General features: G+C 35.6%; 1 protein-coding gene across 4 annotated transcripts in view; it reads left to right on the forward strand.

The window, feature by feature from the left end:
- LOC149575837 (AFG1-like ATPase family protein) overlaps positions 1–20,555 on the forward strand; it is a 259,202-nt gene that overhangs the window by 216,381 nt on the left and 22,266 nt on the right. The gene's annotated exons all lie outside the window — the stretch shown is intronic.

The raw sequence follows: 20,555 nt of genomic DNA on the forward strand, positions 1-20,555 counted from the left end.
ATATAACTGGTGCCTCATTTTCCTCTATAAATATATGTAATGTAATGTGCAAAGGAGAGATATGATTCCATATTCATACTTTAAATTTTTTTATCTATCCTATGCTCAATGATGTATTATATTCTTTTATTTGTGGAGAAATGAAGTTTTGAACAAAGCCCGTGGATTGAATTACGGAGCAAATCTATACGCGATTCCGGAATTGAAATGCAGTAAATAGATCATCTGTAAGGAGTGTCTTTATTGCAATTTTATTTCCGGCAAAGTTATTTATTTTAAATTATGAAGTTTTAAATTATTATTAAATTGTGTCCTTTATAAATGTTTTTTATTTATTTTCTATAAATATTTTAATATTCAGATAAGTGGATTGGGTCATTATCACATTTTAAATTTGATGAACATAAATATTGTGAAATATTTAATTATTTTCGTATTTATGTCTAATTTGTCTCTGCAGGAGTTAAAATGCATTTCAGACTAATTTAAATTGCGTTTATATAATTGATCCATTGCGTCTAAATTATTAAAATTGTTTATAGTTTAAATATATTAAACTTTATAAAGTTGTATGTCTCAACTTATAATGTTGACTCTGATTGCCCATTTAATTAAGCACTGGTCTTTTACTCCTGATTCATAATCCATTTGTTGGCAACTATTTCATTTCTTCTATTGAAGAATTAATATATTCATTTGTTGCAATCATCTACAATAATCACTTTTATTTAAAAACATTCATACAATTATTTACTTTTATTCTTGATTTGTAACTTGCAATCTTGAAGCTTTCTGTAATTCTTGCCGTTTTGAAAGCTTTCATCGCATTCGCGTTCTAATTAATCTTCTTTAAGCATCTTGGATCTAAGTGTTTCAGCCAGGATCAGGTACACCCACCTTGGTTTTGCAGAGTTGGAAGCGCAGGGGATTTAGATCACATCAGTCAATCCCGTCAAGTTGGCCTTAACCAGTTGGATATCCCAGCATTGAGCAGGCAAGGCTCATAGGATTCCAATCTGCGGTTTTGGGAACCAACAGATTGGCGACTCTATTGGGGAGAGTTGCAAAATAAACCCTAAGAATTTTTGTTTTCAAGATCAGTAAGAGTTAGGTTCTATTTAAATTTGTCAGAACATTTTGATATATTTAAAATTCCAAATTGATAAGTTTTTTACATTGCATTTTAATTTCGTTAAAGATTTCAATTTCTCGTAATTATTTTATAAATCTAAGTGCTTTATGAAGATTTGATCTTGTAGAAGCATTCTATATTTTTCTTTAAGCTTTTTTCCGCAGATTCGATCTTTGGTGAGTTATACTCTGCTGGAAGGAAGAACTCAGATTCTTGAAGATTATTCATTTCCTCCATTTGGAGGTGGCGACTCTATTGTGTGCCGATTGGTATTTCAACAGAAGAAGTGCCTGAATCGTTAGTGACTATGCTGAGGGAAAAGACTTGGAAAGAAATGGTAGATGGTCTTCCAAATGTATCGATCATTTGAAAGAAAGCCTTTTGTTCCAGATGGCATCAAGCCATTGGATTTCAGCAACTTTGATTATGAACTTAGTAGGTTATCTCCGAAGCTTTCACAGTTGGTACCAAAGTTCCATGGAGAATGGGATGAATCGGCAATTCAACATTTGGATGCATTCTACACATTTATAGAAGATTATGAGATTTGTTCGGAAGAGCAAGTGATGAAGTTGTTTGCTAGGACATTGAAGGACGATGCAAGACAAGTGTATGAATCATTACCCACACAATGTATCTCGTCTTGGAAAGAGTTTGAACAATGGTTCCTATCTGAATTTGATGATGCAAGCCACGAAGATAACATGGATTATGAACAATATGAAGATCAAAGCTGCAAAATGGAAGAGGATTCTAACATGCCTCCACTTGATGCCTTTTTCAATTTGGAAAGGTATGAGGGTGAGACTTCGGCACATTTGTTTTTGAGGGTGATGAACGCTTACCATGAGATTCCATCAAACATAAAACCTCCTTACAAGGAATTTCTAAACATAATTGTCAAGTTGAAAATTTCGCCAAAGGACCCTGACGTAAAGCTCCTTCTTCAGATATGGGATCAAGCTATTACAGATGAAGTAAAAGATACCAAAGTAAAGCAAGAACATAATGATGTTTCAAATTCAAATGTAGAAGAAATCGAAGAAGAATCTGATCATGATAAGACCGGTGAGGAATTAGATTGTAAAGAAAATGGAAATGATGAGGAGGATTCTCGTAGCATGGACGAAATTTCAATCTTGTTAGACATAGAATATCAAAAGTATGTTGAAAAGGGTGGTAAAATTTTTCTTCCTATATACAAAGAAAAGCATATTGATGAGATAATAGATGTGTCCTATGAAATATTCAATGAACTAGAAAGTCGAACCCTCTCTACATATCCATATTACTTTCATGAAATGGAAACCAATGAACCCGAAGGATCATACAGCTCTCAAAAGGATGACATGTTTGCTGAAGATGAGTATTGTAGTCCAAGTATAGAGAGAGATATGCTTAGATACAATTTCAAAGAATGTTATGATCCTATACATGATGAACTAGTAGAGGGGAATGAAGAATGTATCCCTTATACATTTCTAGATTTTGAGGATAGTGTGAATATGCATGAAGAAGAAGAAAAGGCATCCAAGGACTTCAACATCACTTCAAATCTTTTATTCAATGAAACAATAGAGAATCTGGACATAGTATCTTGTGAAGATGAAGATGAACAACATGAGAAAATGTCGGATGAAGGATATCATGGAAATATACTTGAGCATTCTATATTTTTGAGTCCGTTGTTGGAGGAACAAATATCTCAGCACTATGATGAAAATAATAAAGATATCATGCTTAATGATAATTGTGAAGTCCATAAGATGTGTAGTATGTATTCACAAGGCGGGAATCTTTTTAGTTGATCCTATGAGCCAAAATCATATTACATACATAAGGATGATATGAAGTCAAACAAGTGCAATGAAGAGAGTGTGTTGAGCTTGAAGCATAGTTCTGAAAATTTTTCAATTATCATATCTAATCAGAATCTTAATCACAGGAAATCTGTATTACCTGAAAGTGACCTACTTTCAAAACCTTTGTGCGAGGAAGATCAGCATTTAAGGTTTGGAGATCAAGGAAATTGCATGCTAGAAGATGTCCAAGCGGAGAAAACTAATCTAAATATCTGTATGATTGATCAAATGCATGAAGACAAGGATCTTCTATCCAGCAAGGACCATAATGTAATTGATGACTTACCAAAGGCTAATGATTGCGTTGATAAAGCTGAAGTAGAAAATCATATTCATAAGAATGATGCATTTGATATAGGTATGAAGTATATGCAGCATGCCAAGGTAAGTATCCCTGAAGATTATGCGATAATATTTGTTAAGGACATGCTTATGGAAATTCTTTTAAGTTCTAATCATAGTTCTTTTAAGGATTTTTCTTCTTTGTATACTAATCAAAACAGCAAAGCAAGAAATCATATAGTTGAATTAATTAGTGATGAAATTTATTTCTTTTCTATTAAACTTGTTGATAAGACAAAGATAAATTCTAATCCGAGACAAGTGGTGAATGAAATGAACAGGTTATGTAATGATTGTTTTCTAACACTTGTTAATGGATCGGATTTTTATAATGTCATATTTAGTAGGTTCAAAGTATTGTAGGATCAAATCAGGTATTTGATCGAGGTACCAAGTCCCCTACTTCAAAACTCCTCTCAATTTGGTGTCTGTCAGTGTACATCTTTTGTTGACTGTGTGCCCGTTGTAAGTTTTCCTTCAAGTATTGTAGGATGTCCTATCCCTCCTGAAGCCAGTCCCTCGCCCTTGGTGCACAATTGTCCCCTAGCACTATGTCGATGAAGGAGAAGGGTTTGTACTCATGCAGAGCTTTGAATGGTACCATCCTAATGGACATATGATACGTGGTATTGTAACAATATTCTCCTAGATGTATCCACTTGACCCATGCCCGTTGTGCCGAAACATAGTTTCGAAGGTAACCTTCAAGCCACTTGTTCACAATCTCCATTTGTCCGTCTATCTAAGGGTGGTAACTAGTACTTCGTGACAATTTTGTCCCTGCCAATCGAAACAGTTCTGTCCAGAAGATATTAATGAATCACCCATCCCAATCATTGACAATGTTTTGGTGTAACTTGTGCAGACAAAAGACTTTCGATAAAACAAATCGTCAACTTGTGCGGCCTGAAAATCTAAGGGGATGGCAAAAAAATGTGCGTACTTTGTCAATTTGTCAACCATCACAAAAATAAAATCCTTTCCATTCACCTTGGGAAGCCTTGTTATGAAATCTATCACGATACTTTCCCACTTATGTTCTGGAATTGACAAAGGCTGCAGAAACCCGATAGGTAGAGTATGTTCGGATTTGTTCTGCTAGCAGACTGCATACTCTCTTACATACTGGAACACTTCCCCTTTAAGTCCTTTCCATGAAAACCTCTCCTAGAGACTTCTATAAGTTTTGAAGAAACCCAGGTGTCCTGTCAAGGGTGAGTCGTGTACTTCTTCCAAGATTTTCTGCTTCAATTTGGATTCTGGCACTAAAAATATCTGATTCTTATAGTAGATAATGTCATCCACCACTCTATACCGATTATCTTGGGTATTGTCATCCATTAGCTCACAGGAAAATGTGTTTTTGGAATATTCTACCAACAAATGAGCCTTTCAGTCAGCTGAAATCTAGTTTAGTGAGCAGATGGCAAGTTTCCTGGACAAGGCATCTGCAACCACATTGTTCTTTCCTTTCACATATTCAATGTCAAAATCAAAAGCCTGAACCTTGCTTACCCATTTTTGTTGCCTCTCGTTCAAATCTCGTTGCTCCAAAAAATATCTCAATCTGTTGTGATCCGTGTGGACGACAAACTTGACACCTACCAGATACTGCTGGAACTTGGTTAGTGCATGTATGATTGCCAACATCTCTTTGTCGTAGATGGAATATATGTGTTTTTTCTGCGTAAGCTTCGTGCTCTCATAAGCTATGGGGTGTCTTTCTTGCATCAGTACTGCACCAATGCCTTCTCCAAATGCATTGCACTCCAAAATGAATGGTCGAGTATAATTAGGTAATGCAAGTATGAGACAAGTGCTTATTGCCTCTTTTAGGTTATCAAAAAAAAGTTTTGCCTTTTCATTCCATAGGAAAGACCCCTTCCTTGTCAGATCCGTTAAGAGTGCATTGAGCTGAGAGAGTCCTTTAACGAAGCTTCAATAATAGTTGCATAGTCTGAAAAACCCTCGCAAATCCGTGAGTGATTTTGGGGGAGGCCAATCAAGGATAGCCTGAATCTTTTATTGATGAACTTGAACTCCATATTTACTGACAACATGCCCCAGGTACAATATTTCTGTCATACCGAATTCACACTTGGATTGCTTGGTAAACAAAGACTGCTCCTCCATGATCCTTAGGACTTCATCTAGATGCTTTAGGTGGTCCTATGTCCTGCTATAAATAAGATCATCAAAAAATACCAATAAGTACTTATGCAATTGTTTGTTGAAGATGCGATTCATGCATGATTGGAATGTAGTAGGTGCATTTGTCAATCCAAATGACATGACCAGAAATTCATAATGCCTATAGTGACAGTGGAAGGTCGTCTTTTCTATGTCTTCCTCCCTCATTCAGATCTGATGGTATCCGAAATGGAGATCTATTTTTGAAAAATAGACTGCGCCATGTAATTCATCCAGCAAGTCATCTATCCTTGGAATGGGATATCTATTCTTTATTGGTTTTTTGTTCAACGCACGGTAGTCCACACACATGCGCATCGTCCCATCCTTCTTCTTGACTAATACTATTGATGACGCAAAGGGGCTAGAACTGGGATGGATCCATTCTTTCCCCAACAGTTCCTAAATAGTCTTTTCAATCTCATCTTTGAATTTCTTGGGATGTTGGTAGGGTGTGGTTATGACCGGCTTGGCTCCAGCTTCCAGCTCGATAGTATGTTCAAACCCTCGATGAGGTGGTATGCCAGGAGGGATGTCAATGAAAACTTTATCATGTTTACTCAAAATATTTTGGAGATCGTCATCATGCCGAAAATTGCCTCCATCCGATGTGCAAAAACTTTCTTCGAACTTTCATTTGTCATTCTATGGAGAAAAACATTCTTTCCATCGACAACAAAAGTGAAGTCCATCCATTTGAAACTTTGAGTGTATTCATCAATAGTCTCCATCTACTGTATACCTAGAAAAACCTCCATATCATCAAGGTCAACTATGAAGAAATCCTCGGTCACCATGTGATTTTCTATTGTGATACTTAGCTGAGGAACAAGGTGTGTGTAGGGCAGGAGAGTCCCTTCGGCAACCTTGACTTGAAATCCTGCATGTGTCTCCATAGGTAGACCTCTTCGTTTCACCAAAGAGGAGTTTATGAAGTTTAGCGTGGCTGTGCTATTGAGCATCACCATAACCCTTTGTCCTTGAAGGGCTCCCCGTACATGAAATACTATGCACCTCGGGCTACTAGCTAGGGTGATAGTTCCTCCGTGTTGTACCAATGCTCCAATCCTTTCCGTACGGTTCAAACTAACCATGTTGGTGTCGTCGTGATGTTGGTTGTCTATGGCGAGTATTTCTTCCTGTTCATCCTCATCATTGGACACAACCTCAATGTAGTGTATTTTTCCTTTTCCAAGGCATCAGTGGCTAGGTTTGCAAGGTCCCTTGCAGTTGAAACATAATTTCTTCCTTTGGAGTTCTTGTCCGGTAGCTTCGTCCAATGATGGCTTCTTGTGCGAAGGTTTATTATTTTTCTCTTGGAAACGCATGTGGTTTGGGGTATGAGTAACTTCGAGAGGATGATGTCGATGATGATGCGATGCTCCGTGCCTTCTTCATAGCATCCAACGAGGTGGTAGGATTGAACCCTTTTATCCAACCTTTCAGTGGTTTTGTCACTCTGTCCATGAAGAGCACTATCTGTCTTCTTTCAGAAATGTCTGTGACCAAAACAAAGAGTTTCTGAAATTCCACAATGCACTGGTCGACAGATCCAGTTTGCTTCAATTGTGCCAAATCTTTGAAATTGAGTTCTAGATCTTTACCATCAAATCAATCTATTAATCTCTCAGTTAATTTCGCATAAGTATTTATTTGATCATGCCCTAGTGTGATGGTGCCGTGATGCCACCATTCATGGGCAACTCCCTTTAAGTGCAGCGTTGCAAATTTAATTGCTTCTTCTTCTGGCATAGGATTCAGCTAAAAGTAAGTATTGGCCTTCATTACCCATGCTTGCACAGATATAGATCCGGATCTGTCAAATGGAGACAAATTTACTTTACTCAACTTTCTTCTGAGATCATCATTATTTATCCTTGGTTTGCATCCTGAATATCTCATTCTCTGATCCGTATAATCTTTGTAGGATATATCTTCCTCAAAATTCACATTGTTCCAATCTTCTCTTAGTTGTTCTTGCATCTCTTTGAAGGTTGGTTGTTTCCCTCCTTGTGGTGTCTGAAAAGACTCACCGAGTCCATGTTGTGACCATTTTGTTTTCTAAATATTTTATTGTCTACCAACTTCTTAAGAGCCTCTTCCATGAGTCACTAAGTATCGGTGATCTATGCCTGATTCTTTGCAAGTTCTCTTAGTAGTGCCACGAGTTTGACAACTGTTGGTTCCGGTTCGGCAGCCATTCTATCAACAGAATGGGTTCTTTGTCTCTGCTGGCTATAAACTTTCATTCATTGTTCACAAGCTGGCAAGATCGAAGTGCTTTGATAACACTGTAATAATCCAAACCCAGAGAAGACAAAACTTCCACTATATCCTAATTCCATTCCTGTTAATTAGCTAGAGGGTATGGTACGACAAGGTATTGTATTTGATGTGGCCGTACACAGCAATGGTCTTAACCATACAATGCAACTGAGCTAACCGTACGATGTCAAGGATGGGGCCATACAAGAGCAGATTGCTAGTCGTACGGTATCTGGGTGTACGGTGGGGCAGAGATGTTGTGGCCGTATGGTATAATGGTCGTATGGTGGAAGAGGGGAGGTTATACGGTCAAGGATGGATGGTCGCACGTTTGATAGGATAGTCCATACGGTGTTTGGAGGGGAGTGTTTGTTGGTCGTATAGTGGATACAAGGGGGATGTGGAAAGCCGTACGGTGGGTGCAAACACTAAAACAAGAAGGCTGTATGGTGGGATAAAGAGGGTCGTACGGTGATGAATACCGCACAGGAGGAGGGTGGATGTCGTACAGAATGAAGTATGAAACTTGCAAACAATAGAATGGATGGTAAAATGCAAGGAAAACACAAAACGTTCTATGAAATACCTTATTCATTCAACACAAGAGAATTTGATAATAATGACTTCATCAATTCGCAAGATAATAGTGCTCCAATTTGCCAAATCTGAGAGAAGTGCTACAAGCGATAGAATAGAGTGAGGGTTGAATCCCATCGAAATCGGAAGAACCAAGTAGGGAAGATCTTTCAATTTCATATTAGAACAATCACCACAACAACTTCCAAGCAACCGATAATACAGTAATGGAAGACCCCTATTTCAAATTGCAGAACAATCAATACCACTTGTCCTCAGCAATGGATTGATGCACAATTCAATCTTCAATAAATTCAACTCAAAACCCTTATACCTTAGCAAGGGAATTGAAAATAACGAAACTCAAAAGCTCTCACCGAGATAAATATCAAAAAGCAATAGACAATTGCATGCTTTTTCCTTCACAATGAACTCAAATTTATAATCCCCAAATGACACTTAGTTTCACAAATACTAATTAACCCAATAATAGACTTTGCACTAATTAGTCTACATTCAAATGGAGAAGAGTTGCCCAAAGAAAAATACCTAAATTGACTTATACTAAGAATGAACGGAATATATTAACAACCCAAGATAAATAAAAATTGGAACTTTATTCAAATGATTTTTCTATCATATTAATATTTTGATATAGAGATTAATACAGATTTCCTTACTCACAAACTTATCTCTCTGAATACAAAGCATTCCGTACAAAGTAATATTAAACTTCAGTACTCAATAGTCAATACGATCACCAATATTATTTCCATATACTTCCACCAAAGCCATGACAAAGTCTTCAATTGTAATGCATCAAACTATATGAGAAATGCCTCAAAGAGAGAATTTGGACTCACAAATCATTTGCTAGATAATACTCAGAAATTTAGAATATTTGGAATATAATCACCTTATTTCTCAAATAAGGCACAAAAGAAAATATTTAATTCTGAATCTGACTAAGTCTTGTTTTATTTGAACTCAAGATCTTGAAGAGATGTACACCATGCTTTTCCCAGATCATAGTGTAATTAGAAATAATTGAGGACCTAATTCAAGTTAAATTTTTTATAGCATTTACAAACCTTAAAACATTAATATCTCCTAAATGATATAGGATATTGACACGATTCTTTTGATTGGTCATTAAATTTTCTGGTGCAGGGGCACCCACTGAAGGAAAAACAGAGGACAAGGTGAATTAGGACCTTAGGTTGATCCAAGGTAGTCAACAAAGTCATATGTTTGGTTGAATAATAAGTCCTATTTTGTATGGCATTGCCATGTTTGGCATGACTATAAACCAACTTGTACAAATGACCAAGTGAGGACATTAGTTGTTAAAGTTTGTTGTTTTAGGTGTTTTGAAGCATGCACAAACAAAAATAGACTTAAAAAAAGTAATGCTGCCAATTTTTAATGAATTAATTCCAAAACATTATTTGTTTTTTAGTGCTATCATGAAATGGACTTTTGGTGTTCTTACCTAGTGCACAACCTTTGCATATGCTTGAGTGGTCTTTATTTAGTTTAGGTAGACTAGTAACCATCTTCTCCATAGTTGATAAGGTTTTGAAATTTAGATGCCCTAATCTTTTGTGCCATATTTCATTTATATCTGCAGCTTCATGAATTAAGGCTTGAATAGGTTGACTGGATTCTGAATTTAATTCATACAAATGTCCTTTTCTCTGACCAATTAACTTTGCTTTCTTAATTGAGGAGTTCTTTGCCTAGGTTATTACTTTACCATTCATGAATGCAACATTATGCCCATCATCTTCAAGTGCTATAACTGAGATTAGATTTCTTTTTATTCCTAGTATGTAGAGTACACCTTTGAGAAGAAGATAATTTTCTGATTTTAGTTTCAAGGTGCAATTTCCAATTCCTTTGACAGAATGTGCTAAATTATCACCAATGGTGACTTCGCCATTAAACTTTCAGATATAGAGTCTAGTGCTTCTTTGTATCCTATTATATGTCTAAGAGATTCACTATCAATTACCCATGCTTTACTTGAGATTTCATTTGATAGTGACGAATACAGTACACGATTCTCAGGATCATAGTTATCTTCTTCCCTAGTAACATTTGTACAGTTTGCTTGTTTAGAATTCTTAGGACAATTTCATCTGTAGTGTCCAAACTTTTTACATTTGAAACACTTTATTTTGGATAGATCTTTCTTGGGTTTGTTATTCTTTTGATTTCCCTTTTTCTTCTTAAAATGCTTCTTCTTGCCCTTATAGGAGTTTGTATTAAGAACATTAAGTTCTTCATCTTCTATTTTTAGTTTCCCTCCTCTTTTTAATTTTCTGGATTCTTCTTGAAGACAATCCCCTTTAAGTTTGTTGAATTTGTGAAGTTTATCTCTAGCACTTATTCCTTGTGCAAAAGTTTCCCACAAATCTGGTAATCCATCTATGGCCATCAGTGTTAGTTCCGTGTCACTAATAATGGTTCCTATACTTGACAGTTCATCTCTAATGCCGTCAACCCTTAGGAAGTAAGAATTCATTGATTCTCCTTTCTTTATTTGTATGTGATTTAGTTGCCTTTTCAGTGCGAGAACTCTAATTGCATTCTTGACCTCATATGCATTTAGTAATGCATTCATCATATCAAATGTTGTATGATGTTTTGTTAGCATAATGTAACATCCAGTTTTCTCGTGTCTAAAATAACATCTAACATACTTAAAGAATACAGTTATTACTTCGTTTCATACGAAGACAGTTATATCATTCATGTTCATGTGAATAAGATTTACTATTAAAATCAGTTAGACAAAATTTCTTAACTAAAAACTTGAAATACCATCAAATGAAATTACTATAGAAATTGAAAACCACATACTTCGGAAGACTGAGATCGAAATTCAATTAGGGATGCTTCTGCAACCACCTGAGTTAGTTCACAAATACACTATAACAATTTCACAAAACTATCATCTAAAAACCACTATCTCATAATCAAATGATGATTACAATTGAATACTACTATATTTAACATTAGGGCATCACTTACCATTGTATCAATTAGGGCATCATTTACCATCGGTTCATTTTGGGCTTCTAATACTGCTATATATCACTTAGGGCTTCCGCTATAGGGCTTCTAATACCGCGGTATCACTTAGGGCTTCCACTACCACAGATTCAATTAGGGCTTCTGATACTGTTGTATCATTTAGGGTTCTAGCTATCACTCAATCAATTAGGGCTTCAGATTCCTTTTCTTCCGATTACTTAACTATGATAGTAACTCAAGATTAGAAAATATACTTATATTCGTTATTCGTTTAAATGAAAACAATCCTTAAATTGATTTCTTGCATCTAGGTGTAAAATAATGGTAACAATGAAATAACTCAATTTAATCTTACCTCCTAAATAAAAGTGATAATACCTGTTTCCGAAAACCAATTGAATGTATGACTTATCTTTGTCCGATGCACATCTGGTAACTTATGGAGAGGTGAAACATTGTCAAGGGCTTAACCACCCAATCTCGAACCACAATTTATCCCCACACAATCTCTAACGAGAAAGGCCCTTCCTACCTAGAATAAATGGGGGACATCTTGCCATCCGCTGGGCTTTCTCGTAATTAACTCATCATAAGACCTGGCAGCAAGAGATCACAATAATAGGAATATGCATGAGCTATTAATTTATTCATATAAAAAATGATAAACATTGTTATGTCATATCTAATACTAATTCATATTACTACAGATACCTCTCTTTTGCCTCATCACTCCTTTCCTCGGTTACACAACCGGGTGAATCCCAGGTGTTTGGAATCCTCAGAACAATCGATTTTGTTAATTATACAAGAGGATTAAATGCATCTGGCATTTCTCAATCTGTAATTACATGATTATGTTCTTTAAAGATTCCAAAATTGAATGTTTAATTAATTAATTTAATCATAATTGAATTCTCTTCCGTGTTCTTGCAGATTATCTCCACCTCTTCACCATTTCATGGCTTCTCTGTTAGTGAATTCCTTGGTGTTAATATTATTTAGGATTTGTTCGGAAGATTGTGATTACATGTGCATTGATGTTGATTCACTTAAACAATTAGGTTTTTAAACACTACTATTTGAATTCATAAACGATGCATTCTCAAGGATACTCAAAGATTGATCTCTTATGTACTTCAAGAAAGCAACAACCAGAATATATATGGTTCTCAATTATTATGCCTATCCGGCTAAAAATGGATATCCAATCAGAAAAGAAAAGAGTTGGAACATAATTGATTCATTCTCTGACCTATCATTATGTATTGACTGAAAATAGATATTATACTCGGTGAATTACAATGCTTTACTTGGTGTTGGAAATCGTAACACAACAAAAACTGATGCACTCTTATGTAAAAGACATGGAACAATAAAATTAGCTTTGTTCTGTCATGAACTATCATTAAGGTAAACGTATAAAGTAGAGCACTAACTTTTGGTACAACAATGAGAAATGAGAGTAAAGAAAGATTAAACAAGCATCAGATTCGACTTAGCAAGAATCACTTGAATTGTTTGTGCAGACTCTATACACCTCCTCACCATTTTAGGCTACCATGCCGATGATTCCCAGGTGCTCACGAGTTTATATCCACTATACTGCTTAACACCTCTTCACTTACATTGGCATCATTCCCTAGTGAATTCCTTGGTGTTTGGATTTCATGATATTGTTTTCACCTCTGTGAGATATAAATGGATGTAAATAAATCTGAGTTGAGATAATATTTTATGCATGACTAATACAGTATCATGGCTAAGAAACATCAATAATATTTTTGGTAGATTCTATGCTTTTAAATCTATTTAATAACTCCTTGAATTTGAATCAATATATATATACAACAGTGTTATGGTTACTTTGTGTTATTGACACAAAGGAAATACGACTGATGTTTAAATGGGAAAAAGGAAACACAGAATGAAAATTTTGCATATTGAAAGTGGTATTCTGTACTTATACTATAGACACAGTGTAAGGAACAAATACAAGGAAAATCATGATTAATAGAGGTCTTGCGTGACAACTCTACTTCAAACCGGGTTGCTCTGTTGTTGGGGAAATGACTTCTCCTTCTATCCTGTGACCCGCGACAGAGATTATGATGGAATATTGGGGATAGACGTAAGAACAGTAATGTATATTGAATTCAAACTCAGTCGTCTCAGTCGTCCTGAGAGCTTCTGTTAGCAAGGAATAATATGGAAAAAGAATGGATTGATACGATTATGAGACTAATAAAAAAGAAAGAGCTTGAGTCTTTGGCTCCCTTTCATTACAAGAAGACTTCGAATGCATCATAAATACAATAATATATGAAAAAGAAATAAAGAGGGAAAATAATAAGGAGTTGAAGAGGAGTTGGAAATACAATTCGAATTGCCAAAAATAAAATCAATTAACCATGCCAAGTGTCTAATCGGTTATAAACAAAGATTATTAAAATGAAAAGAATAAAAGAATGGAAAGAGAGTTGGAAGGTTGTAATTTGAAAATTATAATAATTCAATTGTTATTATAATTCAAATATTATTATAATCTTATATGAACATGAAAGCATCACTCTATTAAATTATTAAAATATAAAGATGCCAAATCATTTTTATATTTAAATGCAAGTATATAAATAATTATTAAAAAGAATATGACGAAAGATAAATTAAAATGCTTTAAGATACGTTTTATATTTTAACTCAATTATTTTAATTAAATTATTTATTAAATAACTCATGCGGGTCCCGCAGATGTATTCTGTTCCAAGTCGCTAGGTCCTCTACTCATTTGCTCAGTGATGGTGATGCTCCTGCCTAATTCTTTTCTGACAATGCTTCCACTTCACTGACATGCTCCCTTAAAGGAAATTCTCCACCGCTAAATTATATTATCATCATAATAAATTATTTAAATAATCACAATGGTTAACCATCTTAATTCCATGAATTTGTGATTAACAATCAACTAACATGTCATCTTCACTTCAAATCATAATGACTAACTATCTTACCATTTCGCCAGATTATAACAAATTAAACTACCAATTGACTTCATGCAAACCTCAACGGCTATATTTCAACTTAGGTAAAAAATTGGGATGTAACACATAGGTACAATATCATTCTTTACTCCATCTAATATGATTTGAATGGCTTTTCTATTTCCTTTACTCCATATAGTTTTATGAATTTCAATACTAGGTTGTTTGGATGTTCTATCAACAAATTGTTTTACATCATTTTCTTCAAGAATCATCATGATTATGAATTTCTAAGCCTCAAAGTGTTCTTTCCCATCAAACCTGTCCTCGGGTCTGATTGTGTATGCCATTGAAGATAGGAGATAGATGCTAGATATATATAAAGTCTGATTATTGAATTTTGCAGAGGTTAGGTTTGGCTACCAGAGCTTTGATACCATGTAAAGTTTTTGCCAATTCTATGACTGAATTAGAGATTAGATTCATGCTTCTTCCTCTCCTTGTAATTTTCTGTGAATAACTTCAAAGTATTGTCTAGAATTGAATTAGAAATATAATTCTGAAAACTGTCTTTTCTTCTGCAAGTTGTAAATGGGCAGTATTGACTAAGGAGCAGACTATTTTGTGTTCTTGTGTTCTCTTAGACTTCAACCATACCCATTATAAATAGAGAGACCTAGGAACATGTCCTTACAAGGGACATGTCCCTTCCCAAACATTCTTTAACTAATCCTAGAAGTTGGCGACTTTTCCAAGAAACAATAAGTTTAAATATAACTTAACACAAAATGAGTTTAGTTAAATCCAAACTAATTCTAAGGATAGATGTCGATATCCCTAAGAGGATAATGTAAAGATTTTGGATTACTCTATGTCATGTAAGAACAGATCAGACCGATCTGTTATCAGATCAATAGGATTACAAGTTACAGATTTAACAACTCATGAGGAGAGATGTCTCTCAATGTCTCTTCCTTAATATAAATAAGAGTGACATTTCGCTATTGATAAACACATACCCAAAAATATTATGGCAGTGCTATTACATTTGCAGCGATCCTTATATAACAACAAATCGTTTGTTCTACTACTCATTATCATTCCATTTCCCGGCTTTGTGACCGTCCTCGTTTAGGCTTCTATAGATGAATGAATTTCAGGATTTAAAGCAATAGTATCTAATAGTTTCAATAAGGCCTATCTATGCACAATCTCGTCCATTCTTGACCATGTTGAAAATGGCAGTCACAAGCTTAACTATGCAAGGATGAAATATCTTGCCAAAACACATTAGCGGGAGTGCTGGCATCGATTCAAAATTTGAATCACAACATTTAATCAAACACAATATTCATAGAGTTGGTATCCTCATTCTCCCAACACGATACAACTCTTGACCTCTTACTGATAGCATCTCTGAATTTTTCTTCTCCTATAGAATGTATCGGCCTCCGTACCATCTCTCCTAGAGACCGCAAAGAACTTGTAATGGTTGCAAAATCCTTTTTGGCTTAACCTCTCACTAGTTTCATTGAGTCCGTTACATGCTTGCACTTTCTCTTGTGCGAAAAAAAATTATTGACTGCCCGAGTTCTTCAATAAGTTAAAAAATTGATTCTCAACACTTGACTTCTGCAAGATTTTCTTGATGCTTCGGAATGTCTTTACTAATTCTTATTGATTAATCTCTTGCATCTAGATACACAACCTCTTAGATCAATTTGTCTTCAAGGACAAGATGTAGGAGACCTATGAGCTTTTGTTTCAAGTACAAGGTCTTTTAATGATCAGGATGTAAGACATGCTTTCCACAACTTCATTATCTGCAAAACAAAAAACAGGGTCTTAATGAGAAATATAAATTAAAAAATGTGAAAAGAAGATGCTTAGATGGAAGCTCTAAAAAATGAAATTAGGGCTCCATCACCTTCAACAATCTAATTGAGTAAGTCTTCTTTCCTTTTTGACTTAGTCAAGGTGGTTGAGTTTCTTCCACCTTTTTCTCCTCTTTTCTCACACTCCTTTGCCTATATAAGGGAGTGTCTTCCACCATAGATATCATCTTTTTTATAGGCAAGAAAAACTTGTAGAATTTGTGCAAGTATAACTGTGATTTATTTGTACAAGTTCCAAAGAAAAGTGAATAGAAGAAGCAACTTGTTTCAATGTTGTGTCTGAGAATAGTTGTGGTGGTGTAAATTGTAAGCTGTGTCTACAATTTGTATTGCTTTCTTAAATTCATACAATCTTGTTTATATTCAGAGTCTCCATAGAATTAGTTAGTTTCAATCTGTTTGCTGGGATAGCTTAAAGATTTAGAATTAATAAATCATTGTTTATGGAAGTCTGTGTGCTCCATTTGGGGAAACTCATCTTTGAAGCATTGCGTAGGAGTTTGTGCACTCCCTATTCTTTCTTATAGCTTAGAAATTAGACATAGTTCTAAGCCAGTACACTTACAATCAACTTGTGAGTTGATTTGAGTTTATTGGTATCACTATTCCTATTTGAGATAGAAGTGTAGTTAGAATTTCATTGTTTCCATTACTCGTTTAATTAATATCTGGATTCTTTCTTGAAAAAAGAGGAAAGAATATTGGTAACATCCCTTTTTAGATTATCTGAACTTCTTTCTTACCTTGAATTGATTTAAATAACAGTGAGAAGGGGGAGCCTTCCCTTTAAGGTAGGAAAGACTTTGTCTCACATGTTATGGATGGAATCCTTGTTTTGTAACAAAAGTTCTGAAACTGTCAGTTGTAAAACATCCACCCAAAAGATTTGTAAAGTAACTTTATGAAGCTAAATTGTTAAATTAAAGAGTAACTTTTTAAAAGAAAATTATAAATTAAAGTGAAATTATTTAATTTCAGATCTTAGGTGTCACATTATGCCTATACGCTACTCACAAAATCGAAAGCAAAATAAAAATGACAAAGGATGGTGTTGGACTTCAAAAACCAGTAGGGTAAAGAGGTTCATTCCTCTATTTTCTCATTATGCTTTTCAGAATTCTTGCACAAAGCAGCTCATCCCAAGCATTTTCTGAGGATGGAAACCCATGGACAATTGGGAATTGGATGAAAACCCAGTTCATCATTGAGAGGTATCTACACTGGGTTTTAATTTTTGCTTGATTGGATGAGTTTTCAGGCAGATTTAACTGGTTTCTTTCAGCAGTAAAGCATCAAGGATTTGGTACATTCAGATCAGTCAGATTCAATAACAATAATTCCTTCTTGAAGGTCGATTTGGTCATTGAATGGTGAAATTCTCTGCAAGGGCTTTAATTAAATTTGGTTGCAACAACCATAAAGTGATTTGAGGCATATTAGTAAGGTTGCAGCCTCCATAACTTGGTCATACCATTTCCCAAGCTAGCTATACCATTTACTAGTTGCGCAATCTTTCATACAAATCATATCATTCAAAATTGGCATTGAGTTTTGTGCAGATTTCTTGTTCAGTAATTGTCAGCAGCAAATTTGGGGATTCACCAGGCATCATGAAGACTTTATGGATCAGCTTGTTTGGCACATTGAAGAATTTCTAGTTTGATTCAAAAAAAAATTCCTGCAAGCCGGGTGTAGGGTTTAGTAATTTCAGTATTTCTTTCAATATTTGTTTACTGTAATTAATGTTGATGCAAATAAACCAATTGGCACCACAATAGAAAGTTTGACGTTCATATACTGTGTTCTCGAATTCACCAATAAAATTCCTCATCTGGATGAGTGCAAGACTCTAGGTATGCAAAGTTGTCTTCTTGATGACCCAATTCTCTGATACTGAATAATTGTACTACTATTCTTAATCAATCAGAACTCAAAATTTATTTTCAGACCTACATAAATTTGTACTTTGGTTAAAAAAACATAATTTCTTGGCATATGTTTTATGATTGAACTCCAAACTATCAATTGACATTGAAACCCTAAACCAAATCCTTGACAAATAAACTTAAAACCGTTCAATCGGCACTTAAACAATTCAGAATTGGTGGGGATCTTTCAATGGTATCAGAACCATGGTCTTGTCAGCCTTACAATTAGTGGTTTCATTTATTCATCCCAAAGGAGTTGTTCCATACAGATATTATATTGTAGGAGAGCAGACAAACAATTTGATGTTGGTAAAGGTATCCAGTAGTGCATTTATGGGTGACATTCATGATGGTAGCAGAAGTCCTTGTCTGCAGGATAAACAAAATCAACAGGATGATTTAGATCACAAGTTATTTAAATTCTTGTTAAACAGAACTGCTGATTGCACAAGCTGTGGAGAAGATAAGTGGAGACCTTGACATATTGGACTTACATCACCCTAGGTATAGGTTTGATAGGTGTGACAAGAAGGATAGGTCAATATTAGTGCAAGGAGCCTTGGGAGCAGTGAAGCACACAGATGAGTTGATCTTGGTATAGGCATCCAGTAGTGCAGTTATGGGTGACATTCATGATGGTAGCAGAAGTCTTATTCTGCACGATAAACAAAACCAACAGGATGATTCAGATCACAAGTTATTTAAAACTCTTGTTTATACACAACTACAGATTGCACAAGCCGTAGAGAAGATAAGTGGAGCTCATGACATATTGGACTTAAATCACCCTAGGGATAGGCCTGATAGGTGTGACTAGCAGGATAGGTCAGTGTTAGTTGCAAGGAGCCTTGGGAGCAATGGAGCTCCATCTTTGTTGGACAATGCATTTAACTCAGCACGGTAGGACACGTGCACATACATTTGATAGACCTATGCAACCCCATTTTCTACCTAGAGAGGAGCCACCACCAGTTGGTCTACTTGAAGGCATGGAGTTTTGGGATGTTGTTATGACAGCTAATGATGAGTGGGCACTCCATGTAAAGCATGTTAGAAATGTCTGTCCTCTACATCAATATTGTGCACAATGTAGAGATAGTATGAGGAACCAAGGTGATAAGTGGCTGGGACAACAGCATAATGGTGACCACAAGTGAGCTACTACCAAGTTCACTTTACCTTCCTTTGATGATAGTGGAAAGATAAATGCATGAACTTGGGTGCACAAGCTTGACCTCTACCTTTCACTTAAGGTGATAGTTGAGGACAAGGCTGTCCAATTTGCAGTATTACATATGGATTTATTCATTCTTATAGGGAGTTCACTGAGCAGTTGATTGCTAGATTTGACCATAACAATGTTGAGTTGTATTGCAAGGATTTAGCACGACTGCAATACACTAGACACGTTCAAACTTATATAAATGTGTTTCAATGCATTTCTGTCATGGTTCGAGAGATGCGTGTTAGACATGTGATGATGTTTTTCATTGAGGTCTACATGCCAGATTATGGGGTTAGGTCAGAGCACTTAAGCCTAGGACTTTGCAAGAAGCTATTTTGACCAACCTTAGACCTTGATACCTCACCACCACCTACTTATCACTTGGATAAGAAGTTTTCCAGGATAGAGGTCTATTACATAGTACAAAGGTGCACCACCTCCTCCTAAGATGGATTAAGAGACACACAGTGAGTTGAGGAGCAAGCTTTGTTTCTGTGTAAGGAGCCTTGGGAGCTCCTCTATGTTAGATTGATTCTCTTCATCATAGAACCATTCCATTCACCCGTTCTTCCCTTTTAGCCTCAAGGAACAATCATGCTTCTCATCATAAGGGCCCTTGTAATAAAAATTGGGTTTCTTCTTATGAAAATCAATAAGAGCTTCCTGTTCCGATTGGGCAGCAGAAACCTTTTTGGTTCTGAATTCTCAAATTTCTTAGGAGTTAATTTACTATCACTAGCTAAAGTACAAAGTACTTTCTAGGAGGAGTAGACATTGCCATGTTGTATGCTTTCTTCATTGCCTCTTGCAAAGTTTGTTGCTCAATTGCCTTTATCCATCCCTTTAGAGCTCAATTGCCTTTATCCTCTTACAAGCAATACAACCAGCCTCCTCTCAGAAATACTGGTGACCATGACTGAGTTTTTTGAAACTCGCTAATATGGGTCTCCAAACTATCAGTTTGTTTCAATTGAGCTAAGTCTCTGAAATACAATTCAAGATCCCTCTTGTCAAAGTGCTCAACCAATCTGTCCGCAAGCTCTTGATAGGTGGTGATGCAGTCATGTTGCAAGGTGACCATCCCATGTACCACTAGTCATGGGCTAAATCGTCAAACTGCAAT

This window comes from Cupressus sempervirens, chromosome 1 (genome assembly GCF_028749045.1).
Source record: "Cupressus sempervirens isolate cs-2001-9-10 chromosome 1, ASM2874904v1, whole genome shotgun sequence".
NCBI classification, from domain to species: domain Eukaryota; kingdom Viridiplantae; phylum Streptophyta; class Pinopsida; order Cupressales; family Cupressaceae; genus Cupressus; species Cupressus sempervirens.